Source organism: Anomaloglossus baeobatrachus, unplaced genomic scaffold (genome assembly GCF_048569485.1).
Source record: "Anomaloglossus baeobatrachus isolate aAnoBae1 unplaced genomic scaffold, aAnoBae1.hap1 Scaffold_3096, whole genome shotgun sequence".
NCBI classification, from domain to species: domain Eukaryota; kingdom Metazoa; phylum Chordata; class Amphibia; order Anura; family Aromobatidae; genus Anomaloglossus; species Anomaloglossus baeobatrachus.
Window position 1 is genome coordinate 77412 of NW_027442509.1, and position 23535 is coordinate 100946.

Genomic DNA, 23535 nt, shown 5'->3' on the forward strand with positions numbered 1-23535 from the left:
GGTGATCTTGGTCAAGCGTTCCTCCCAGGACTTGAGGGCTGCTCCTTCCTTCCCGAACCAGACTCCAAGAACCTTGATGAAATCCGGCTGGATGCTGAAGGGGAAGGGGGCGGAAGAGGCCGGCTGCCAGTCCCCGAAGAGCATGGCTTCCGACTTCCCGCAGTTGACTTTGGCTCCCGAAGCCCGTCCGAAGGTCTCACAGGTCTGGACGAGGGTGTCGACTGAGCGCCGGTCCGCGCAGAAGACGGTCACGTCGTCCATGTAGAGCGAGCACTTGACCTCGAAGCGTTCTGGTCCTGGTGCGGTGATCCCTCTGATCTCTCCATTCCGCCGGATAGCCTCTGCAAAGAGTTCTATAACACAAACAAAAAGAAGAGGTGACAGAGGACAGCCTTGTCTGACCCCTGAGAGGACCGGGAAGGGGTCAGTCTTCCAGCCGTTTACCAACACCGAGCTGTGAATATCAAAATACATTAGTTGGACATACAAGCAAAACATGTTACCCAAACCTAACCTGTGCAGAGCTTTGCCCAGGAACTCATGGGAAACACGGTCGAAGGCCTTTTCCTGATCCAACGAGATCAGGGCTGCGTGCACCCGGCGGGCTTTGATGTACTCGACCGTGTCCCGCATGAGAGCCAGGCTGTCTGCGGTGCGACGTCCGGGGATGCCGCAGGTCTGATCCGGGTGGATGATCCGTCCGATAACAGTCTTCAATCTCGTTGCCATCGTCTTGGCCAGGATCTTGTAGTCGACGTTCAGAAGGGTGATGGGACGCCAATTCTTCAGGTCGCACCTCTCTCCTTTACGCTTGTACAGGATCGTGACCATTCCTTCCCTCAGAGATGGAGGCATTCTGCCCTCCACCACCATCTCCTCATACAGCCCTAACAGGTCCGGACAGATTAGGTCTCCCAGCGCTACATAGAGCTCTGCTGGGAGGCCGTCACTGCCCGGTGTCCTGCCAGAACTAAAGGATTTGGCGGCCGAGAGCAGCTCGTCCACCGTCAGAGGAACATCCATGGCCGCCGCGTCTGCAGGGTCAAGATGGTTAGTGATACCTGACAGGAACTTATCGGCGGCCTCGGGGTCAGTAGTCTTGCGGGCGTAGAGTTCGCTGTAGAAGTCGCTGACGACCTTCATCACGTTCTCTTTCCCGCGTCGCATGCTGCCACTCTCGTCTCGTAGTTCATTCATGGGCGTGTGACCGGCGTGGAGTTTCCTGAAAAAGAACGAGTTACATTTCTCACCCTTCTCCAGGTTCTCCACTTTGGAACGGAAGACAATTCGCTCGGACTCCTCCTCGAAGTGCCTTTTCAGGCTCCTCTTAGTCTCCTCCAGCTCCTCTCTCACGTCCCAGCCGCATCGAAGAAGGTCCTGCAGGGAACGCAGCTCACGCTGGAGTCTCCTGAAGTCCCTCCTCTTCAGACCCGCCTGTTGTTGACTCTTTGCCTGAAAGAAGAAACGGAACTCGAGTTTAACGTATTCCCACCAGTCAGAAACAGACTGGAAGCCCGCCTTGTAGGCCCGCCACGTGGAGTAGGCAGCTCTAAGCTCCTCCAGAATCTCACCCTTTTCCAGCAGAGAGCAGTTCAGCTTCCAGGAGCCCGGGCCAATGGGGAAGCCATGGCCCAGCACACCTTGAAAGTGAATGGCTCTGTGGTCAGAGAAGAAGCAGGGGACCATCGAGTGCCCACTCCGCCCAACCGCCCGAGAGGTAAACACAAAGTCAATCCTGGAACGCAGCGAGCCATCGGATCGGCACCATGAATAGTTCACGGATCCGTGTCCGATGGAGCCAACAACGTCCACAAGAGAGGCTTCGGTCACCATCTCAATGAGCAGTTTGGATGTGACGTCCAACTTGGCAGCCGTTCCAGAACTGCGTCCATCCTCCTCAATCGGGCAGTTGAAATCCCCGGCCATCACTACCGTCCTGGCAGTAGCGAGCTGAGGGCGCAGGGCTTGGAGGAGCTCCAGTCGATCGCTCTTCACAGGAGAAGCGTACACATTGATGAACCTGACAGGTTCTCCCGCCCAGGTGCCATCCACGAGCAGTAACCTGCCGCAGACGATTTCCTGAACAGAGTCCAATGTGAAGGCGCTTCCCCTGATCAGCACGGCGACCCCCGCGGACCTACAGTCGCCTCCGCCGGACCAGTAGGATGGGCCATGGGTCCACTCCCTGGCCAGATGGTTGAAGGACCTAGAGGAGGGAAGGGAGCATTCCTGCAGGAAAAATACATCACTAGACTGAGTGTTAAGGAACGCAAAAATTGTCTGACGTCGGAACTTGTCTCTGATGCTCCTAACATTAATGGAAAAGGTGTTAATGTTAGCAGTCATTGGAGGAAAGAGAAAGTTAGCGCAGGCGGTGTGCCTTAGTTACCACTCCGGTCGGGCGGTTCTTCCTCTTTGGCACCTGCTGGTAAGGGTATCTCCAGCAGACCCTCTTCTTCTAGCTGATCGAGCAGGGATGGTGCCTCAGTGGCTTCCGACTCCTCCATTTCTTCTTCGGCCACAAGGGACTCCACCATCTGCTCCAACACGTCCGGTTCTGGGAGGAGGCCATCCTCCTCTTCCTGGGGTGGATTGGGATCCACAATGAACAGCTTGGAAGGTTCTGCGACAGGACTATCTTCCACCTTCCTTTTCCTTTGGCCTGTACCTGAGGAGACAAGAGCTGGAAAATCCTCCTCGGTGAAAAGTGCAAGAGTGCTGAGGTCCTCTGCTCTCATGGTCTGGGGAGGGAGAGTGGGCTTTGGGGGGGGGGTGAGGAGACCAACTGAGGAGTAGGGAAATGAGGTGGAGGTAGTGGAATCCTCAGTAGGGTTGGCCGGGGGGGGAGTTTGGACAGGGGTGGCAGGGGGGGGGACCAGGGAGGGGGCAACAGTTTTCTTACCCTTTTTCCTGGACTCCGTGGCTGCTGGGGCATCGGCTGGAGCCACGGTCGCCGGGTTCTTGGCCGCCTTGTCCTTGGCCTCTGTGGCCTTGGTCGTAGCTGCCTTGGTCGACGAAGCTGTGACTACCCGATACTGGGTCACCGCGGCAACCCTTGCCCAGGATTTCTCCCGCTGTGGGCAGTCCTTGTAAAGGTGGTCCGCCTGTCCACATAGGTTGCAAGTCTTCTTCTTTGGGCAGTCCTTGGAGCTGTGTCCCGTCACCCGGCAAACCCTGCAGGCGTCCTCCTTGCAGGTCTTCATCGAATGCCCTTTCCCGCCACATTTCCTGCAGTTGTGTGGCATGTCCGGGTAGTAGATGAGACCAAAGGAGTTTCCCAGAGAGAATGTCGGGGGCAGGTGCTGGAGACCATCCTCGGATGCTGGTTCCCTGTAGAGTCGAACGGTTACTGACCACTTACCCGTCCAGAATCCGTTGCCGTTAAGGATGTGGGATGGCTCCCTCACCACTGTGCAGCGACGTCCCAGGAACGTGGAGATGTCTCTTCCTGGGGTGTGCGGGTTCCGCATGGAGACCGTGATCCTCTTCTCATCCCTCTGTATAGGACAGGATCCTAAAAAAGAATGAAAAGGGGAGTCCGGCATCGCTGCGTTCATCGCCTCCCAGTATCTCCTGCAGGCATTCACCGTGGCAAAGGTTACCAGAAAAATGCCAGTCATGAAGGTCTGGACACTCAGGGTTTCCGCCCTGGAGAAGCCCTGATCCAGAATCATCTTCTTGCAGAACACGTCGCTGGACATGTCCGGCAACCTACCATCCACCGCCTTTAGCTTCAGGGCGACCGTCTGCCGCATCCAAGGCTCCAGGGTTGGAGCCTTTTCAGGCGGCGTCCGGGCTCCCTCCGGCTGGCTGGCGTCGGAGGTAGGGGCCTCTTGGGCCGAAGAAGCCTCTGGATGAGCCTTCCTGGAGGTCCCTGGGTCCTGAGCCTTCTTGGCTGCCTTCTCTGGCTTGCTTGCCATGGCTGGTTCCTGCTTGAGTTCCCGGAGCTGGATCTTGGATTCTTCTCCGGGTGTCTTCTCCCGCTGTGTTCCTCCTCGAAGTTCCTCTGGTCTCCCCAAGTCTTCTCCGAGCCTTCGTCTTCTTGCTTCTTTCTGCCAAGCTCTTCTTCCGTCCGATCTCCCTCTTCCGGTCTCGGCTGGGCTTCGGAGCTCGTCTCCCTGATCGTATCTCGTCAAGTGTAGCTAGCTCAGTTTGTTCTGATAAGAACAGATTTTGATTTAATGAAGCTTTCCAAAGCACCACAAAAAATGCATGACCGAAGTCACACCAAAAACAGTGCAAAGGCTAGGATTCGTGTGGACCCCACCGTGAGGAGAGGGTCCCCAAAAATCAACCCTGTCCCTCCGAGCCAGAAGGCCACAGCAAGGGTCAGGGATCTTCGGTGCTCCCCCAAGCCGAAGCCCGGTTGAGCCTTGTCGTTGCTCCCAGCGTCCACCCAGGCATCTTACCCAAGTGGAGTAGAGAGCTACTAGTTGTTGGTTTCGCAGCCGAAACTGCCCGGACCGTCAACCGGTGTTGGTTTCTCAGCCCAAGGCTAACCGGACCTCCAACCGGGTGTTGGTTTCTCAGCCGAAGCTGACCCAGACCTCCAACCGGGTGTTGGTTTCTCAGCCGAAGCTGACCCGGACCTCCAACCGGGTGTTAGTTTCTCAGCCCAAAGCTGACCAGACCTCCGACCGGGATTATAAAAATTTCCCTTCCTAGCCAGAAGGCCGGGATAGGGTAATATGCTCAAAAAGTATGAAAAGGCAAGGTACGGTGTGCTACAGAGCCCAAGGCTTGCCGGGGTCCCAAGCCAGCAAGCTCAGACTCACTCCAGGGTCGTCAGTCCTGGGGCACGTTGTACCATAGCCCCCCACCCTTACTCAGTCTAATAGCCTCGATCCTGGTAGGGCCATGTTTTCCACTAGATGAATATACTATTCACCCAGAGTACTAGCAAGCGCAACCTTCCAGTGTGCATTGTATCATTGTACTAAGGTGGCCTGGAGCTTAAACCACCTCTTCGAACAACACTACACTTGATCTTAGCCAAAAGGCCGAGAAGCGATAAGAACAGATACTACACTTGATCTTAGCCAAAAGGCCGAGAAGCGATAACCAGAATTGGTTTGGGCCTCGAGTGGCACCCTGGCCTATGCCGGACACATCTTAGGGAGAGAGAGCGAGAGGGAGACAAACCCACGCCTACACAAGACATTTTGTCACCCAAGCCAACCCTTGAAAAGGCTGCTTTGCAGAGCCAAAACAAGAAGAATGGTGCGTTTTGCAGCCGCCGCCCACTGCAATGAATCTGAATAACTCCTCCTTTAGGGCGCAAGCAACTCCCCTCCCCCTTGCAGTCTTTCCAATTCACGATACAAAAAGACGGACAGGACAGGTTGCCTGACTTTCCGTCACTGCCACCCTTTGCCATCCTTACCCGTAGAAAGCCCTTTCATCATCCCCAAACCCTAATCTTTTCCCTTTCCTTCCCAGCCCCCAAACCCTGCCCTCTGTACCTTTCTCACCACCCGCTTCCCTTCTCCTGTCATCCCCCTACCACCCGGGAAAAAAAGAGATTGCCCCCTCCTTCCACTAGCCCACCCTCCCACCCAAAGAACAACTTCTTCTGCGCAGCTTGTTTTCTAGGCAGCAGCGCTATTGTGATGTCATCGGGGGGCATTGTGACAAGCCGCCAGTGTTCCGTCTCTTCATGTTGTGCACAGTTCAAACGGAAAATACATCAACAGGCAGACTACAGAAAAGCTTACTATCAAAGGTTAGAGGGGGGCTTTCTCAGAGGGCTTTTTACAGTTTTTCTATTCCCAATTAGCCGTTTAAGTGTACTTATTGAAAGTAGTAATTCTTTCATAGGCCGCCCTTTCTTAGTATTTGACGTTCCTTATATTGCGGTATGAGGCTTCGCAGTAGGTTGCAAACATTCATCACCCATGACTGTCCCCAATTGAGCTCAGAAGCTCAATGTCTATCATGACCTCTCTTTTAGAATGTCCAAGAGCAAGCAAACTATTCCTCCAGGAGAGGGCGCCAACAGACTACTAAAGAGATCATCATTACTCAAAGAAAACCCCAAAAACCAATGCATGATAGGAATAAACAGGTAACTTTCTTTGGAGTGGAAGCGGAGAGATCGCACCAGATGCCAATTCTAGATGTTATCACACCTGTGGTCACTGCAGCAGCAGGTGAATCCACTTTGTCCAAAAGGGATCTATTCCATTCAATTGCAAATGATCTAGATAAGACAGAGAACTGCAGCACGGGGACATAGCCGAGTTGGTCAGGTTGAGTGGTGATGAGTTTGCTATTTGGATGAATAAAGAAAGTCAAAAGTGTGAAAGATAAAAAACAAAAGGAGGAAGTGTGAAAAGTGAATGGGCCAAATTGAGGTGCATATGAAGACGTATGCTTTCTTCCAATTCATTAAATCGGGCTAATATGAATCAGGTGAATTGAGTTCTGCTTTTGGAAACTGGGTTAAGAAGGGGTGCACCGTTCCTGGAGGTACTGCAATACCAGGTCAATGCGTGGAGTGGACAGAGCAAGCTCTTTTTCCATCTCCCTGTTCTAAAAATCCATTTAATATATGGTCCCCAGATAGGGGACGTATCAGATATTAAACTGATAAGAACAGATACTACACTTGATCTTAGCCAAAAGGCCGAGAAGCGATAACCAGAATTGGTTTGGGCCTCGAGTGGCACCCTGGCCTATGCCGGACACATCTTAGGGAGAGAGAGCGAGAGGGAGACAAACCCACGCCTACACAAGACATTTTGTCACCCAAGCCAACCCTTGAAAAGGCTGCTTTGCAGAGCCAAAACAAGAAGAATGGTGCGTTTTGCAGCCGCCGCCCACTGCAATGAATCTGAATAACTCCTCCTTTAGGGCGCAAGCAACTCCCCTCCCCCTTGCAGTCTTTCCAATTCACGATACAAAAAGACGGACAGGACAGGTTGCCTGACTTTCCGTCACTGCCACCCTTTGCCATCCTTACCCGTAGAAAGCCCTTTCATCATCCCCAAACCCTAATCTTTTCCCTTTCCTTCCCAGCCCCCAAACCCTGCCCTCTGTACCTTTCTCACCACCCGCTTCCCTTCTCCTGTCATCCCCCTACCACCCGGGAAAAAAAGAGATTGCCCCCTCCTTCCACTAGCCCACCCTCCCACCCAAAGAACAACTTCTTCTGCGCAGCTTGTTTTCTAGGCAGCAGCGCTATTGTGATGTCATCGGGGGGCATTGTGACAAGCCGCCAGTGTTCCGTCTCTTCATGTTGTGCACAGTTCAAACGGAAAATACATCAACAGGCAGACTACAGAAAAGCTTACTATCAAAGGTTAGAGGGGGGCTTTCTCAGAGGGCTTTTTACAGTTTTTCTATTCCCAATTAGCCGTTTAAGTGTACTTATTGAAAGTAGTAATTCTTTCATAGGCCGCCCTTTCTTAGTATTTGACGTTCCTTATATTGCGGTATGAGGCTTCGCAGTAGGTTGCAAACATTCATCACCCATGACTGTCCCCAATTGAGCTCAGAAGCTCAATGTCTATCATGACCTCTCTTTTAGAATGTCCAAGAGCAAGCAAACTATTCCTCCAGGAGAGGGCGCCAACAGACTACTAAAGAGATCATCATTACTCAAAGAAAACCCCAAAAACCAATGCATGATAGGAATAAACAGGTAACTTTCTTTGGAGTGGAAGCGGAGAGATCGCACCAGATGCCAATTCTAGATGTTATCACACCTGTGGTCACTGCAGCAGCAGGTGAATCCACTTTGTCCAAAAGGGATCTATTCCATTCAATTGCAAATGATCTAGATAAGACAGAGAACTGCAGCACGGGGACATAGCCGAGTTGGTCAGGTTGAGTGGTGATGAGTTTGCTATTTGGATGAATAAAGAAAGTCAAAAGTGTGAAAGATAAAAAACAAAAGGAGGAAGTGTGAAAAGTGAATGGGCCAAATTGAGGTGCATATGAAGACGTATGCTTTCTTCCAATTCATTAAATCGGGCTAATATGAATCAGGTGAATTGAGTTCTGCTTTTGGAAACTGGGTTAAGAAGGGGTGCACCGTTCCTGGAGGTACTGCAATACCAGGTCAATGCGTGGAGTGGACAGAGCAAGCTCTTTTTCCATCTCCCTGTTCTAAAAATCCATTTAATATATGGTCCCCAGATAGGGGACGTATCAGATATTAAACTGATAAGAACAGATACTACACTTGATCTTAGCCAAAAGGCCGAGAAGCGATAACCAGAATTGGTTTGGGCCTCGAGTGGCACCCTGGCCTATGCCGGACACATCTTAGGGAGAGAGAGCGAGAGGGAGACAAACCCACGCCTACACAAGACATTTTGTCACCCAAGCCAACCCTTGAAAAGGCTGCTTTGCAGAGCCAAAACAAGAAGAATGGTGCGTTTTGCAGCCGCCGCCCACTGCAATGAATCTGAATAACTCCTCCTTTAGGGCGCAAGCAACTCCCCTCCCCCTTGCAGTCTTTCCAATTCACGATACAAAAAGACGGACAGGACAGGTTGCCTGACTTTCCGTCACTGCCACCCTTTGCCATCCTTACCCGTAGAAAGCCCTTTCATCATCCCCAAACCCTAATCTTTTCCCTTTCCTTCCCAGCCCCCAAACCCTGCCCTCTGTACCTTTCTCACCACCCGCTTCCCTTCTCCTGTCATCCCCCTACCACCCGGGAAAAAAAGAGATTGCCCCCTCCTTCCACTAGCCCACCCTCCCACCCAAAGAACAACTTCTTCTGCGCAGCTTGTTTTCTAGGCAGCAGCGCTATTGTGATGTCATCGGGGGGCATTGTGACAAGCCGCCAGTGTTCCGTCTCTTCATGTTGTGCACAGTTCAAACGGAAAATACATCAACAGGCAGACTACAGAAAAGCTTACTATCAAAGGTTAGAGGGGGGCTTTCTCAGAGGGCTTTTTACAGTTTTTCTATTCCCAATTAGCCGTTTAAGTGTACTTATTGAAAGTAGTAATTCTTTCATAGGCCGCCCTTTCTTAGTATTTGACGTTCCTTATATTGCGGTATGAGGCTTCGCAGTAGGTTGCAAACATTCATCACCCATGACTGTCCCCAATTGAGCTCAGAAGCTCAATGTCTATCATGACCTCTCTTTTAGAATGTCCAAGAGCAAGCAAACTATTCCTCCAGGAGAGGGCGCCAACAGACTACTAAAGAGATCATCATTACTCAAAGAAAACCCCAAAAACCAATGCATGATAGGAATAAACAGGTAACTTTCTTTGGAGTGGAAGCGGAGAGATCGCACCAGATGCCAATTCTAGATGTTATCACACCTGTGGTCACTGCAGCAGCAGGTGAATCCACTTTGTCCAAAAGGGATCTATTCCATTCAATTGCAAATGATCTAGATAAGACAGAGAACTGCAGCACGGGGACATAGCCGAGTTGGTCAGGTTGAGTGGTGATGAGTTTGCTATTTGGATGAATAAAGAAAGTCAAAAGTGTGAAAGATAAAAAACAAAAGGAGGAAGTGTGAAAAGTGAATGGGCCAAATTGAGGTGCATATGAAGACGTATGCTTTCTTCCAATTCATTAAATCGGGCTAATATGAATCAGGTGAATTGAGTTCTGCTTTTGGAAACTGGGTTAAGAAGGGGTGCACCGTTCCTGGAGGTACTGCAATACCAGGTCAATGCGTGGAGTGGACAGAGCAAGCTCTTTTTCCATCTCCCTGTTCTAAAAATCCATTTAATATATGGTCCCCAGATAGGGGACGTATCAGATATTAAACTGATAAGAACAGATTTTTTTGATTTAACAGCATCTTTATTATCATGCACTACTCACAAAAAGGTAACAAACCGTGTACAGTGCCGCAGCCCCGTACACACAGAAATATACAATCCTTCTTACATAGCCATAGAGTACGACGCACTAAACTATACATCACGCTCCTATGCTTATCCATAACACTCAAGCTGAAAGAAAAAGTTAGACAATAAATAACGACGAACCGGCGATTGGGGGATGGGGGTAGGGGAAAAGGGGGATAGGGTGGGGAAATCACAGGCCCGAAGCTTTATTGAAAGACGCACATAACGGGAAAAGGAGGGAGGGGGCATGGAAGAGGTCTAAACCTCCTCCTCGGCGCTGTCGTCCGGACTGTCCATGATGGAATAGTCTCTGAGCAGGCTGTGGATCAGCCTGCGGCAATCCTGGATAGACATCCTCTCCCTCTTCAAGATGAGCCGGTTCCTGGCGACCCAAATAGCGTCCTTAAAGCAGTTCATAAGGCGCCAAGCCTCCTGGATGGCTCCAACGGTGTGAGTCCCAGGGAAGAGTCCATAAAGTACGGAATGGTACGATAGGCTCCCTCTGGGGACGGAGTTCCTCAGGTCATCCTCCAGGGCAACCAACAGGCGCTGTGCGAAACGGCAGTCCCAAAAGGCGTGCAGCGATGTTTCCTCCACGAAGGGGCACCTTGGGCAGTACCGGGTTTTGCACAGGTTCCGGGCGTGCATGAATGACCGGACGGGCAGTCCGCCCTGTATCGCCATCCATGACAAGTCCTTGTGCCCGTTGGTCAATCCAGCCGATGACACGTTTGTCCAAACAGTCTCCAGTGTGTCGTGATGAAGTCCTGGAATGTTCTCCATTTCGTCCTTGGCTCTGATGAGTTTGTGGATAGTCTTTGGCTTCCACAAATCAGGCTTGAGTCCCTCCAGTTGGTGTTCCCTCACAAACCGAACCACGTCTCCGTAGAACCATGGCGCCGTCCAGTTGTAGGGGAAGGAGCTGTCCCACTTGTCCCAGCCTAACCGTCTCCAAAGGGGGAGCAGGAAGAAGCGAGACATGGACCCACCCGCGGAACCTCTCTTGACTCGCAGAGTTCGGCGAACGCAGTCACATACGAAGGAGGATCGCAGGAGGGTGGGGATATCGGGTACGCCCTTCCCACCCTTGCGAGGATCCTTGTACATGATGCTCCGCTTTACTCTGTCCATCTTGGATCCCCAGACAAAACGAAACACCGTCCTGGTAATGGCCCTGCACACGGTGGCAAGGGGGGGCCAGGCCTGGGCCGTGTACTGCAGCACGGGCAGTACCTCGTTACGCAGGACCAGTGCTTTGCCCTCACAGGTGAGGCGTCTGAGGCTCCACAGACCGATCCGTTGGGTGATCTTGGTCAAGCGTTCCTCCCAGGACTTGAGGGCTGCTCCTTCCTTCCCGAACCAGACTCCAAGAACCTTGATGAAATCCGGCTGGATGCTGAAAGGGAAGGGGGCGGAAGAGGCCGGCTGCCAGTCCCCGAAGAGCATGGCTTCCGACTTCCCGCAGTTGACTTTGGCTCCCGAAGCCCGTCCGAAGGTCTCACAGGTCTGGACGAGGGTGTCGACTGAGCGCCGGTCCGCGCAGAAGACGGTCACGTCGTCCATGTAGAGCGAGCACTTGACCTCGAAGCGTTCTGGTCCTGGTGCGGTGATCCCTCTGATCTCTCCATTCCGCCGGATAGCCTCTGCAAAGAGTTCTATAACACAAACAAAAAGAAGAGGTGACAGAGGGCAGCCTTGTCTGACCCCTGAGAGGACCGGGAAGGGGTCAGTCTTCCAGCCGTTTACCAACACCGAGCTGTGAATATCAAAATACATTAGTTGGACATACAAACAAAACATGTTACCCAAACCTAACCTGTGCAGAGCTTTGCCCAGGAACTCATGGGAAACACGGTCGAAGGCCTTTTCCTGATCCAACGAGATCAGGGCTGCGTGCACCCGGCGGGCTTTGATGTACTCGACCGTGTCCCGCATGAGAGCCAGGCTGTCTGCGATGCGACGTCCGGGGATGCCGCAGGTCTGATCCGGGTGGATGATCCGTCCGATAACCGTCTTCAGTCTCGTTGCCATCGTCTTGGCCAGGATCTTGTAGTCGACATTCAGAAGGGTGATGGGACGCCAATTCTTCAGGTCGCACCTCTCTCCTTTACGCTTGTACAGGATCGTGACCATTCCTTCCCTCAGAGATGGAGGCATTCTGCCCTCCACCACCATCTCCTCATACAGCCCTAACAGGTCCGGACAGATTAGGTCTCCCAGCGCTACATAGAGCTCTGCTGGGAGGCCGTCACTGCCCGGTGTCCTGCCAGAACTAAAGGATTTGGCGGCCGAGAGCAGCTCGTCCACCGTCAGAGGAACGTCCATGGCCGCCGCGTCTGCAGGGTCAAGATGGTTAGTGATACCTGAAAGGAACTTATCGGCGGCCTCGGGGTCAGTAGTCTTGCGAGCGTAGAGTTCGCTGTAGAAGTCGCTGACGACCTTCATCACATTCTCTTTCCCGCGTCGTATGCTTCCACTCTCGTCTCGTAGTTCATTCATGGGCGTGTGACCGGCGTGGAGTTTCCTGAAAAAGAACGAGTTACATTTCTCACCCTTCTCCAGGTTCTCCACTTTGGAACGGAAGACAATTCGCTCGGACTCCTCCTCGAAGTGCCTTTTCAGGCTCCTCTTAGTCTCCTCCAGCTCCTCTCTCACGTCCCAGCCGCATCGAAGAAGGTCCTGCAGGGAACGCAGCTCACGCTGGAGTCTCCTGAAGTCCCTCCTCTTCAGACACGCCTGTTGTTGACTCTTTGCCTGAAAGAAGAAACGGAACTCGAGTTTAACGTATTCCCACCAGTCAGAAACAGACTGGAAGCCCGCCTTGTAGGCCCGCCACGTGGAGTAGGCAGCTCTAAGCTCCTCCAGAATCTCACCCTTTTCCAGCAGAGAGCAGTTCAGCTTCCAGGAGCCCGGGCCAATGGGGAAGCCATGGCCCAGCACACCTTGAAAGTGAATGGCTCTGTGGTCAGAGAAGAAGCAGGGGACCATCGAGTGTCCACTCCGCCCAACCGCCCGAGAGGTAAACACAAAGTCAATCCTGGAACGCAGCGAGCCATCGGATCGGCACCATGAATAGTTCACGGATCCGTGTCCGATGGAGCCAACAACGTCCACAAGAGAGGCTTCGGTCACCATCTCAATGAGCAGTTTGGATGTGACGTCCAACTTGGCAGCCGTTCCAGAACTGCGTCCATCCTCCTCAATCGGGCAGTTGAAATCCCCGGCCATCACTACCGTCCTGGCGGTAGCGAGCTGAGGGCGCAGGGCTTGGAGGAGCTCCAGTCGATCGCTCTTCACAGGAGAAGCATACACATTGATGAACCTGACAGGTTCTCCCGCCCAGGTGCCATCCACGAGCAGTAACCTGCCGCAGACGATTTCCTGAACAGAGTCCAATGTGAAGGCGCTTCCCCTGATCAGCACGGCGACCCCCGCGGACCTACAGTCGCCCCCGCCAGACCAGTAGGATGGGCCATGGGTCCACTCCCTGGCCAGATGGTTGAAGGACCTAGAGGAGGGAAGGGAGCATTCCTGCAGGAAAAATACATCACTAGACTGAGTGTTAAGGAACGCAAAAATTGTCTGACGTCGGAACTTGTCTCTGATGCTCCTAACATTAATGGAAAAGATGTTAATGTTAGCAGTCATTGGAGGAAAGAGAAAGTTAGAGCAGGCGGTGTGCCTTAGTTACCACTCCGGTCGGGCGGTTCTTCCTCTTTGGCACCTGCTGGTAAGGGTATCTCCAGCAGACCCTCTTCTTCTAGCTGATCGAGCAGGGATGGTGCCTCAGTGGCTTCCGACTCCTCCATTTCTTCTTCGGCCACAAGGGACTCCACCGTCTGCTCCAACACGTCCGGTTCTGGGAGGAGGCCATCCTCCTCTTCCTGGGGTGGATTGGGGTCCACAATGAACAGCTTGGAAGGTTCTGCGACAGGACTATCTTCCACCTTCCTTTTCCTTTGGCCTGTACCTGAGGAGACAAGAGCTGGAAAATCCTCCTCGGTGAAAAGTGCAAGAGTGCTGAGGCCCTCTGCTCTCATGGTCTGGGGAGGGAGAGTGGGCTTTGGGGGGGGGGTGAGGAGACCAACTGAGGAGTAGGGAAATGAGGTGGAGGTAGTGGAATCCTCAGTAGGGTTGGCCGGGGGGGGAGGGGTTTGGACAGGGGTGACAGGGGGGGGGACCAGGGAGGGGGCAACAGTTTTCTTACCCTTCTTTTCCCTGGACTCCGTGGCTGCTGGGGCATCGGCTGGAGCCACGGTCGCCGGGTTCTTGGCCGCCTTGTCCTTGGCCTCTGTGCCCTTGGTCGTAGCTGCCTTGGTCGACGAAGCTGTGACTACCCGATACTGGGTCGCCGCGGCAACCCTTGCCCAGGATTTCTCCCGCTGTGGGCAGTCCTTGTAAAGGTGGTCCGCCTGTCCACATAGGTTGCAAGTCTTCTTCTTTGGGCAGTCCTTGGAGCTGTGTCCTGTCACCCGGCAAACCCTGCAGGCGTCCTCCTTGCAGGTCTTCATCGAATGCCCTTTCCCGCCACATTTCCTGCAGTTGTGTGGCATGTCCGGGTAGTAGATGAGACCAAAGGAGTTTCCCAGAGAGAATGTCGGGGGCAGGTGCTGGAGACCATCCTCGGATGCTGGTTCCCTGTAGAGTCGAACGGTTACTGACCACTTACCCGTCCAGAATCCGTTGCCGTTAAGGATGTGGGATGGCTCCCTCACCACTGTGCAGAGACGTCCCAGGAACGTGGAGATGTCTCTTCCTGGGGTGTGCGGGTTCCGCATGGAGACCGTGATCCTCTTCTCATCCCTCTGTATAGGACAGGATCCTAAAAAAGAATGAAAAGGGGAGTCCGGCATCGCTGCGTTCATCGCCTCCCAGTATCTCCTGCAGGCATTCACCGTGGCAAAGGTTACCAGAAAAATGCCAGTCATGAAGGTCTGGACACTCAGGGTTTCCGCCCTGGAGAAGCCCTGATCCAGAATCATCTTCTTGCAGAACACGTCGCTGGACATGTCCGGCAACCTACCATCCACCGCCTTTAGCTTCAGGGCGACCGTCTGCCGCATCCAAGGCTCCAGGGTTGGAGCCTTTTCAGGCAGCGTCCGGGCTCCCTCCGGCTGGCTGGCGTCGGAGGTAGGGGCCTCTTGGGCCGAAGAAGCCTCTGGATGAGCCTTCCTGGAGGTCCCTGGGTCCTGAGCCTTCTTGGCTGCCTTCTCTGGCTTGCTTGCCATGGCTGGTTCCTGCTTGAGTTCCCGGAGCTGGATCTTGGATTCTTCTCCGGGTGTCTTCTCCCGCTGTGTTCCTCCTCGAAGTTCCTCTGGTCTCCCCAAGTCTTCTCCGAGGCTTCGTCTTCTTGCTTCTTTCTGCCAAGCTCTTCTTCCGTCCGATCTCCCTCTTCCGGTCTCGGCTGGGCTTCGGAGCTCGTCTCCCTGATCGTATCTCGTCAAGTGTAGCTAGCTCAGTTTGTTCTGATAAGAACAGATACTACACTTGATCTTAGCCAAAAGGCCGAGAAGCGATAACCAGAATTGGTTTGGGCCTCGAGTGGCACCCTGGCCTATGCCGGACACATCTTAGGGAGAGAGAGCGAGAGGGAGACAAACCCACGCCTACACAAGACATTTTGTCACCCAAGCCAACCCTTGAAAAGGCTGCTTTGCAGAGCCAAAACAAGAAGAATGGTGCGTTTTGCAGCCGCCGCCCACTGCAATGAATCTGAATAACTCCTCCTTTAGGGCGCAAGCAACTCCCCTCCCCCTTGCAGTCTTTCCAATTCACGATACAAAAAGACGGACAGGACAGGTTGCCTGACTTTCCGTCACTGCCACCCTTTGCCATCCTTACCCGTAGAAAGCCCTTTCATCATCCCCAAACCCTAATCTTTTCCCTTTCCTTCCCAGCCCCCAAACCCTGCCCTCTGTACCTTTCTCACCACCCGCTTCCCTTCTCCTGTCATCCCCCTACCACCCGGGAAAAAAAGAGATTGCCCCCTCCTTCCACTAGCCCACCCTCCCACCCAAAGAACAACTTCTTCTGCGCAGCTTGTTTTCTAGGCAGCAGCGCTATTGTGATGTCATCGGGGGGCATTGTGACAAGCCGCCAGTGTTCCGTCTCTTCATGTTGTGCACAGTTCAAACGGAAAATACATCAACAGGCAGACTACAGAAAAGCTTACTATCAAAGGTTAGAGGGGGGCTTTCTCAGAGGGCTTTTTACAGTTTTTCTATTCCCAATTAGCCGTTTAAGTGTACTTATTGAAAGTAGTAATTCTTTCATAGGCCGCCCTTTCTTAGTATTTGACGTTCCTTATATTGCGGTATGAGGCTTCGCAGTAGGTTGCAAACATTCATCACCCATGACTGTCCCCAATTGAGCTCAGAAGCTCAATGTCTATCATGACCTCTCTTTTAGAATGTCCAAGAGCAAGCAAACTATTCCTCCAGGAGAGGGCGCCAACAGACTACTAAAGAGATCATCATTACTCAAAGAAAACCCCAAAAACCAATGCATGATAGGAATAAACAGGTAACTTTCTTTGGAGTGGAAGCGGAGAGATCGCACCAGATGCCAATTCTAGATGTTATCACACCTGTGGTCACTGCAGCAGCAGGTGAATCCACTTTGTCCAAAAGGGATCTATTCCATTCAATTGCAAATGATCTAGATAAGACAGAGAACTGCAGCACGGGGACATAGCCGAGTTGGTCAGGTTGAGTGGTGATGAGTTTGCTATTTGGATGAATAAAGAAAGTCAAAAGTGTGAAAGATAAAAAACAAAAGGAGGAAGTGTGAAAAGTGAATGGGCCAAATTGAGGTGCATATGAAGACGTATGCTTTCTTCCAATTCATTAAATCGGGCTAATATGAATCAGGTGAATTGAGTTCTGCTTTTGGAAACTGGGTTAAGAAGGGGTGCACCGTTCCTGGAGGTACTGCAATACCAGGTCAATGCGTGGAGTGGACAGAGCAAGCTCTTTTTCCATCTCCCTGTTCTAAAAATCCATTTAATATATGGTCCCCAGATAGGGGACGTATCAGATATTAAACTGATAAGAACAGATTTTTGATTTAATGAAGCTTTCCAAAGCACCGCAAAAAATGCATGACCGAAGTCACACCAAAAACAGTGCAAAGGCTAGGATTCGTGTGGACCCCTCCGTGAGGAGAGGGTCCCCAAAAATCAACCCCGTCCCTCCGAGCCAGAAGGCCACAGCAAGGGTCAGGGATCTTCGGTGCTCCCCCAAGCCGAAGCCTGGTTGAGCCTTGTCGTTGCTCCCAGCGTCCACCCAGGCATCTTACCCAAGTGGAGTAGAGAGCTACTAGTTGTTGGTTTCGCAGCCGAAACTGCCCGGACCGTCAACCGGTGTTGGTTTCTCAGCCCAAGGCTAACCGGACCTCCAACCGGGTGTTGGTTTCTCAGCCGAAGCTGACCCGGACCTCCAACCGGGTGTTGGTTTCTCAGCCGAAGCTGACCCAGACCTCCAACCGGGTGTTGGTTTCTCAGCCGAAGCTGACCCGGACCTCCAACCGGGTGTTGGTTTCTCAGCCCAAAGCTGAACGGACCTCCGACCATGATTATAAAAATTTCCCTTCCTAGCCAGAAGGCCGGGATAGAGCAATATGCTCAGAAAGTATGAAAGGGCAAGGTACGGTGTGCTACAGAGCCCAAGGCTCGCCGGGGTCCCAAGCCAGCAAGCTCAGACTCACTCCAGGGTCGTCAGTCCTGGGGCACATTGCACCATAGCCCCCCACACTTACTCAGTCTAATAGCCTCGATCCTGGTAGGGCCATGTTTTCCTCTAGATGAATATACTATACATCAAGAGTACTAGCAAGCGCAACCTTCCAGTGTGCATTGCATCTGCCGAGCCTCACAGATACTACACTTGATCTTAGCCAAAAGGCCGAGAAGCGATAACCAGAATTGGTTTGGGCCTCGAGTGGCACCCTGGCCTATGCCGGACACATCTTAGGGAGAGAGAGCGAGAGGGAGACAAACCCACGCCTACACAAGACATTTTGTCACCCAAGCCAACCCTTGAAAAGGCTGCTTTGCAGAGCCAAAACAAGAAGAATGGTGCGTTTTGCAGCCGCCGCCCACTGCAATGAATCTGAATAACTCCTCCTTTAGGGCGCAAGCAACTCCCCTCCCCCTTGCAGTCTTTCCAATTCACGATACAAAAAGACGGACAGGACAGGTTGCCTGACTTTCCGTCACTGCCACCCTTTGCCATCCTTACCCGTAGAAAGCCCTTTCATCATCCCCAAACCCTAATCTTTTCCCTTTCCTTCCCAGCCCCCAAACCCTGCCCTCTGTACCTTTCTCACCACCCGCTTCCCTTCTCCTGTCATCCCCCTACCACCCGGGAAAAAAAGAGATTGCCCCCTCCTTCCACTAGCCCACCCTCCCACCCAAAGAACAACTTCTTCTGCGCAGCTTGTTTTCTAGGCAGCAGCGCTATTGTGATGTCATCGGGGGGCATTGTGACAAGCCGCCAGTGTTCCGTCTCTTCATGTTGTGCACAGTTCAAACGGAAAATACATCAACAGGCAGACTACAGAAAAGCTTACTATCAAAGGTTAGAGGGGGGCTTTCTCAGAGGGCTTTTTACAGTTTTTCTATTCCCAATTAGCCGTTTAAGTGTACTTATTGAAAGTAGTAATTCTTTCATAGGCCGCCCTTTCTTAGTATTTGACGTTCCTTATATTGCGGTATGAGGCTTCGCAGTAGGTTGCAAACATTCATCACCCATGACTGTCCCCAATTGAGCTCAGAAGCTCAATGTCTATCATGACCTCTCTTTTAGAATGTCCAAGAGCAAGCAAACTATTCCTCCAGGAGAGGGCGCCAACAGACTACTAAAGAGATCATCATTACTCAAAGAAAACCCCAAAAACCAATGCATGATAGGAATAAACAGGTAACTTTCTTTGGAGTGGAAGCGGAGAGATCGCACCAGATGCCAATTCTAGATGTTATCACACCTGTGGTCACTGCAGCAGCAGGTGAATCCACTTTGTCCAAAAGGGATCTATTCCATTCAATTGCAAATGATCTAGATAAGACAGAGAACTGCAGCACGGGGACATAGCCGAGTTGGTCAGGTTGAGTGGTGATGAGTTTGCTATTTGGATGAATAAAGAAAGTCAAAAGTGTGAAAGATAAAAAACAAAAGGAGGAAGTGTGAAAAGTGAATGGGCCAAATTGAGGTGCATATGAAGACGTATGCTTTCTTCCAATTCATTAAATCGGGCTAATATGAATCAGGTGAATTGAGTTCTGCTTTTGGAAACTGGGTTAAGAAGGGGTGCACCGTTCCTGGAGGTACTGCAATACCAGGTCAATGCGTGGAGTGGACAGAGCAAGCTCTTTTTCCATCTCCCTGTTCTAAAAATCCATTTAATATATGGTCCCCAGATAGGGGACGTATCAGATATTAAACTGATAAGAACAGATACTACACTTGATCTTAGCCAAAAGGCCGAGAAGCGATAACCAGAATTGGTTTGGGCCTCGAGTGGCACCCTGGCCTATGCCGGACACATCTTAGGGAGAGAGAGCGAGAGGGAGACAAACCCACGCCTACACAAGACATTTTGTCACCCAAGCCAACCCTTGAAAAGGCTGCTTTGCAGAGCCAAAACAAGAAGAATGGTGCGTTTTGCAGCCGCCGCCCACTGCAATGAATCTGAATAACTCCTCCTTTAGGGCGCAAGCAACTCCCCTCCCCCTTGCAGTCTTTCCAATTCACGATACAAAAAGACGGACAGGACAGGTTGCCTGACTTTCCGTCACTGCCACCCTTTGCCATCCTTACCCGTAGAAAGCCCTTTCATCATCCCCAAACCCTAATCTTTTCCCTTTCCTTCCCAGCCCCCAAACCCTGCCCTCTGTACCTTTCTCACCACCCCGCTTCCCTTCTCCTGTCATCCCCCTACCACCCGGGAAAAAAAGAGATTGCCCCCTCCTTCCACTAGCCCACCCTCCCACCCAAAGAACAACTTCTTCTGCGCAGCTTGTTTTCTAGGCAGCAGCGCTATTGTGATGTCATCGGGGGGCATTGTGACAAGCCGCCAGTGTTCCGTCTCTTCATGTTGTGCACAGTTCAAACGGAAAATACATCAACAGGCAGACTACAGAAAAGCTTACTATCAAAGGTTAGAGGGGGGCTTTCTCAGAGGGCTTTTTACAGTTTTTCTATTCCCAATTAGCCGTTTAAGTGTACTTATTGAAAGTAGTAATTCTTTCATAGGCCGCCCTTTCTTAGTATTTGACGTTCCTTATATTGCGGTATGAGGCTTCGCAGTAGGTTGCAAACATTCATCACCCATGACTGTCCCCAATTGAGCTCAGAAGCTCAATGTCTATCATGACCTCTCTTTTAGAATGTCCAAGAGCAAGCAAACTATTCCTCCAGGAGAGGGCGCCAACAGACTACTAAAGAGATCATCATTACTCAAAGAAAACCCCAAAAACCAATGCATGATAGGAATAAACAGGTAACTTTCTTTGGAGTGGAAGCGGAGAGATCGCACCAGATGCCAATTCTAGATGTTATCACACCTGTGGTCACTGCAGCAGCAGGTGAATCCACTTTGTCCAAAAGGGATCTATTCCATTCAATTGCAAATGATCTAGATAAGACAGAGAACTGCAGCACGGGGACATAGCCGAGTTGGTCAGGTTGAGTGGTGATGAGTTTGCTATTTGGATGAATAAAGAAAGTCAAAAGTGTGAAAGATAAAAAACAAAAGGAGGAAGTGTGAAAAGTGAATGGGCCAAATTGAGGTGCATATGAAGACGTATGCTTTCTTCCAATTCATTAAATCGGGCTAATATGAATCAGGTGAATTGAGTTCTGCTTTTGGAAACTGGGTTAAGAAGGGGTGCACCGTTCCTGGAGGTACTGCAATACCAGGTCAATGCGTGGAGTGGACAGAGCAAGCTCTTTTTCCATCTCCCTGTTCTAAAAATCCATTTAATATATGGTCCCCAGATAGGGGACGTATCAGATATTAAACTGATAAGAACAGATACTACACTTGATCTTAGCCAAAAGGCCGAGAAGCGATAACCAGAATTGGTTTGGGCCTCGAGTGGCACCCTGGCCTATGCCGGACACATCTTAGGGAGAGAGAGCGAGAGGGAGACAAACCCACGCCTACACAAGACATTTTGTCACCCAAGCCAACCCTTGAAAAGGCTGCTTTGCAGAGCCAAAACAAGAAGAATGGTGCGTTTTGCAGCCGCCGCCCACTGCAATGAATCTGAATAACTCCTCCTTTAGGGCGCAAGCAACTCCCCTCCCCCTTGCAGTCTTTCCAATTCACGATACAAAAAGACGGACAGGACAGGTTGCCTGACTTTCCGTCACTGCCACCCTTTGCCATCCTTACCCGTAGAAAGCCCTTTCATCATCCCCAAACCCTAATCTTTTCCCTTTCCTTCCCAGCCCCCAAACCCTGCCCTCTGTACCTTTCTCACCACCCGCTTCCCTTCTCCTGTCATCCCCCTACCACCCGGGAAAAAAAGAGATTGCCCCCTCCTTCCACTAGCCCACCCTCCCACCCAAAGAACAACTTCTTCTGCGCAGCTTGTTTTCTAGGCAGCAGCGCTATTGTGATGTCATCGGGGGGCATTGTGACAAGCCGCCAGTGTTCCGTCTCTTCATGTTGTGCACAGTTCAAACGGAAAATACATCAACAGGCAGACTACAGAAAAGCTTACTATCAAAGGTTAGAGGGGGGCTTTCTCAGAGGGCTTTTTACAGTTTTTCTATTCCCAATTAGCCGTTTAAGTGTACTTATTGAAAGTAGTAATTCTTTCATAGGCCGCCCTTTCTTAGTATTTGACGTTCCTTATATTGCGGTATGAGGCTTCGCAGTAGGTTGCAAACATTCATCACCCATGACTGTCCCCAATTGAGCTCAGAAGCTCAATGTCTATCATGACCTCTCTTTTAGAATGTCCAAGAGCAAGCAAACTATTCCTCCAGGAGAGGGCGCCAACAGACTACTAAAGAGATCATCATTACTCAAAGAAAACCCCAAAAACCAATGCATGATAGGAATAAACAGGTAACTTTCTTTGGAGTGGAAGCGGAGAGATCGCACCAGATGCCAATTCTAGATGTTATCACACCTGTGGTCACTGCAGCAGCAGGTGAATCCACTTTGTCCAAAAGGGATCTATTCCATTCAATTGCAAATGATCTAGATAAGACAGAGAACTGCAGCACGGGGACATAGCCGAGTTGGTCAGGTTGAGTGGTGATGAGTTTGCTATTTGGATGAATAAAGAAAGTCAAAAGTGTGAAAGATAAAAAACAAAAGGAGGAAGTGTGAAAAGTGAATGGGCCAAATTGAGGTGCATATGAAGACGTATGCTTTCTTCCAATTCATTAAATCGGGCTAATATGAATCAGGTGAATTGAGTTCTGCTTTTGGAAACTGGGTTAAGAAGGGGTGCACCGTTCCTGGAGGTACTGCAATACCAGGTCAATGCGTGGAGTGGACAGAGCAAGCTCTTTTTCCATCTCCCTGTTCTAAAAATCCATTTAATATATGGTCCCCAGATAGGGGACGTATCAGATATTAAACTGATAAGAACAGATACTACACTTGATCTTAGCCAAAAGGCCGAGAAGCGATAACCAGAATTGGTTTGGGCCTCGAGTGGCACCCTGGCCTATGCCGGACACATCTTAGGGAGAGAGAGCGAGAGGGAGACAAACCCACGCCTACACAAGACATTTTGTCACCCAAGCCAACCCTTGAAAAGGCTGCTTTGCAGAGCCAAAACAAGAAGAATGGTGCGTTTTGCAGCCGCCGCCCACTGCAATGAATCTGAATAACTCCTCCTTTAGGGCGCAAGCAACTCCCCTCCCCCTTGCAGTCTTTCCAATTCACGATACAAAAAGACGGACAGGACAGGTTGCCTGACTTTCCGTCACTGCCACCCTTTGCCATCCTTACCCGTAGAAAGCCCTTTCATCATCCCCAAACCCTAATCTTTTCCCTTTCCTTCCCAGCCCCCAAACCCTGCCCTCTGTACCTTTCTCACCACCCGCTTCCCTTCTCCTGTCATCCCCCTACCACCCGGGAAAAAAAGAGATTGCCCCCTCCTTCCACTAGCCCACCCTCCCACCCAAAGAACAACTTCTTCTGCGCAGCTTGTTTTCTAGGCAGCAGCGCTATTGTGATGTCATCGGGGGGCATTGTGACAAGCCGCCAGTGTTCCGTCTCTTCATGTTGTGCACAGTTCAAACGGAAAATACATCAACAGGCAGACTACAGAAAAGCTTACTATCAAAGGTTAGAGGGGGGCTTTCTCAGAGGGCTTTTTACAGTTTTTCTATTCCCAATTAGCCGTTTAAGTGTACTTATTGAAAGTAGTAATTCTTTCATAGGCCGCCCTTTCTTAGTATTTGACGTTCCTTATATTGCGGTATGAGGCTTCGCAGTAGGTTGCAAACATTCATCACCCATGACTGTCCCCAATTGAGCTCAGAAGCTCAATGTCTATCATGACCTCTCTTTTAGAATGTCCAAGAGCAAGCAAACTATTCCTCCAGGAGAGGGCGCCAACAGACTACTAAAGAGATCATCATTACTCAAAGAAAACCCCAAAAACCAATGCATGATAGGAATAAACAGGTAACTTTCTTTGGAGTGGAAGCGGAGAGATCGCACCAGATGCCAATTCTAGATGTTA

The 23535-nt window shown here is 51.1% G+C and overlaps 6 non-coding genes and 4 pseudogenes across 6 annotated transcripts; all 10 read right to left on the reverse strand.

The window, feature by feature from the left end:
- Positions 1-4895: 4895 nt before the first annotated feature.
- Positions 4896-5059, reverse strand: LOC142268804 (U2 spliceosomal RNA; annotated as a pseudogene).
- A 1387-nt stretch (positions 5060-6446) lies between these two features.
- Positions 6447-6637, reverse strand: LOC142268780 (U2 spliceosomal RNA). Its single transcript, XR_012734393.1, has one exon. It is a non-coding gene; the product is annotated as a U2 spliceosomal RNA (small nuclear RNA).
- Positions 6638-8024: 1387 nt separating this feature from the next.
- LOC142268781 (U2 spliceosomal RNA) lies at positions 8025-8215 on the reverse strand. The gene has a single exon (XR_012734394.1). It is a non-coding gene; the product is annotated as a U2 spliceosomal RNA (small nuclear RNA).
- A 1387-nt stretch (positions 8216-9602) lies between these two features.
- Positions 9603-9808, reverse strand: LOC142268793 (U2 spliceosomal RNA; annotated as a pseudogene).
- Positions 9809-15251: 5443 nt separating this feature from the next.
- LOC142268806 (U2 spliceosomal RNA) lies at positions 15252-15341 on the reverse strand (annotated as a pseudogene).
- A 1387-nt stretch (positions 15342-16728) lies between these two features.
- LOC142268796 (U2 spliceosomal RNA) lies at positions 16729-16921 on the reverse strand. Its single transcript, XR_012734404.1, has one exon. It is a non-coding gene; the product is annotated as a U2 spliceosomal RNA (small nuclear RNA).
- Positions 16922-17610: 689 nt separating this feature from the next.
- LOC142268750 (U2 spliceosomal RNA) lies at positions 17611-17737 on the reverse strand (annotated as a pseudogene).
- Positions 17738-19124: 1387 nt separating this feature from the next.
- LOC142268782 (U2 spliceosomal RNA) lies at positions 19125-19315 on the reverse strand. The gene has a single exon (XR_012734395.1). It is a non-coding gene; the product is annotated as a U2 spliceosomal RNA (small nuclear RNA).
- A 1388-nt stretch (positions 19316-20703) lies between these two features.
- On the reverse strand, positions 20704-20894 carry LOC142268783 (U2 spliceosomal RNA). The gene has a single exon (XR_012734396.1). It is a non-coding gene; the product is annotated as a U2 spliceosomal RNA (small nuclear RNA).
- Positions 20895-22281: 1387 nt separating this feature from the next.
- LOC142268784 (U2 spliceosomal RNA) lies at positions 22282-22472 on the reverse strand. Its single transcript, XR_012734397.1, has one exon. It is a non-coding gene; the product is annotated as a U2 spliceosomal RNA (small nuclear RNA).
- Positions 22473-23535: the final 1063 nt, after the last annotated feature.